This window comes from Penaeus chinensis, chromosome 7, assembly GCF_019202785.1.
Source record: "Penaeus chinensis breed Huanghai No. 1 chromosome 7, ASM1920278v2, whole genome shotgun sequence".
Lineage (NCBI taxonomy): Eukaryota > Metazoa > Arthropoda > Malacostraca > Decapoda > Penaeidae > Penaeus > Penaeus chinensis.
The window spans coordinates 13,843,718-13,846,217 of record NC_061825.1 but is presented as its reverse complement, the minus strand read 5'-3'; positions in this window follow the sequence as shown (position 1 = coordinate 13,846,217).

The window sequence follows — 2,500 nt, the reverse complement described above, 5'->3', positions numbered from 1 at the left end:
GAAGTCGCGACTCTACCTCCTGGTTTCTCTTGAGAGGCTGGGATGCTGGCGTATCAGCCCTGAAGTGAGGAACTGCCGCTATATAAAGCACATACTCTATTTGTGGCCGTACTTCTGACGTTAACGAATTATCATTTGTGCTATTTTGGGTTAAGGCTGCATACTGTGTCTGCATCCTGGCCATTTGCTCACTTAGTTGTTGGAATTTCTGAGTCAATTCTTCGTACATAGGCAGATCTAATTGTTTGAGCGACGGCATCCGCGGCAATTCACGCGTTGATCCCGGTAACCCATTATCATCTCTTCGGGGTGAGCTCGTTCTTGATGTCCCGCCCGCTTTCGACCGTCTATTCATACTGTGGCTTAATGCGAGTGAGATATAAAACAAAACCAGCAAAACAAGCGTGACGCTTAAACCCCAACTGTCACACGTAAAGATTTACTTATGGTTGTCAGGCAGACGGCTACTCGTTCCAAGAAAAACTGCAAGTAACGACTTTTGCTAATTACAAAATCACGTTGTTTCCCACCGCTCTCCACCAACTTATAGACTGATAGCAAGTTGTAGCAATCGATACTATTTGATAATCTCTCGCAAAGAAAAGTGCTCGCTGCCACCACCCATTTAGCTGCCGTATGGGAATGGGATGTGTCAATGTTGTGAGATGATGATATTGTAAGGGAAGAGTGTGAGGAACGGAGAGATAGTGAGCGTGTGTATGTGTGAGAGAGAGCGAGACAGAGAGGGAAGGCATGTAAGTGTAGTGTGCGAGACTTCGGTAAGCGTGCCTTAGCCGAGAGGAGACGTGCGGGGGGATGACTATATATCCATGTATATATGTATATATATACATAGATATGCATAATATATATATATACATATATACATATAATATATATATGTATATGTATATACATACATATATATACATATAATATATATACATATATACATACATACATCATATATACATATATATACATATAATATATGTATGTATATGTATATACATACATATATATAAATATAATATATATACATATATACATACAAATATAATATATACATACATATATATAAATATAATATATATACATATATACATACATATATAATATATACATACATAATACATTTATATAAATATATATATTATACATCATATATATAATATATATACATATATATTTGATATATAAATAAATATATATTATATATCATATATAAATTAGATATATATAATTTGTATTTGTAAGTTGTATCAGCTTATACGTCTACTGGTTCTTTAAACCTTTGCTTCAATAACTGTCCGCTTTGTGAAGTATTAGGGAGGGAAAAAGTTAGAAAGGAGAAGGGTGTGGCACTAGAATAAAGAAGCACATTTGCTTACTTTTCATTAGCTAACATGACTTGACAGTTGATGAATTACTGTACAGGAGTTTTACATTATGTCTTTTTATCTTCTTTGTGGAAGGTGTTAATCCCTAGCCAATTACTGTGTATTCAGTTTTTTTTTTTTTTTTTCTTTTTTTTTCTTTTTACTTATACAATTTGACCATTATTTTAGTTAATCTGCATGAGAGATTATTTAAAGCCTCGTTTCCTTTTAAAGTGTATGATGATTTCCCAGAGAATTTACATTATCTACTGCAAAAAGTCTATCCTAATGTCAGTTACAAAGATACATATGTCAGGGTTTTTATGCAAGTTCCCTCTTGCTACGGGTCAGTAAGCAGGCAACTTATGACTTGAAAAGGGAACAAAAATTGCATGATCTCCCCTCTCCCCTTCTCGCCAGTCAGTAAGGCTAATACACACCTGATTCATCAAAGCCATCGTCGAGGATGTCGCGCGTTGAACCGCGGTTGATTAGGAAGGGCATCCAACCTGGCAAGGGTAAGACTGCCAAATAACTTCTCAATAGTGAGAGAGGCCTATGTCCTGCAGTGGAATAAATGGCTGATGGAAAAAAAAAAATGTATATATATATATATATATATATATATATGTATATATATACATATATATACATATATATATATATATACATAGGGCCTTTTATGTTGCATCCCGAAATCACTAGCACTTAATATGCTGGAATGATTTTTAATTACAATCAAACATTTTGGGAGCTTCAAATATAATGGAAAAAATACCTGACTACTCTCTAACTTATATTGTTTATACACACCACTCTTCGCTTCGCAAGACTGTGGAAAGTTCAGATGCCTTTCTCAGATTCAGACAAAATATTTTCTTATTATATAAATTGTACTTCATATGAAATATGGAAGGTTGCATAAGGTTTTGAGTATCATTGCATCCACCGCGAGTTCCGTTGTAGTGACGTCCCGGCGGGAGGCGACCTATCGACGTGTTAGTGACGAAGTGGCAACCCAAGAACATATCAAATGATTACGGACTGACTATACACAATACGTCAAACTGTTTGTTAATACAAAATGATAATATTCAAATAATAAGGTCTATCAGTAATTA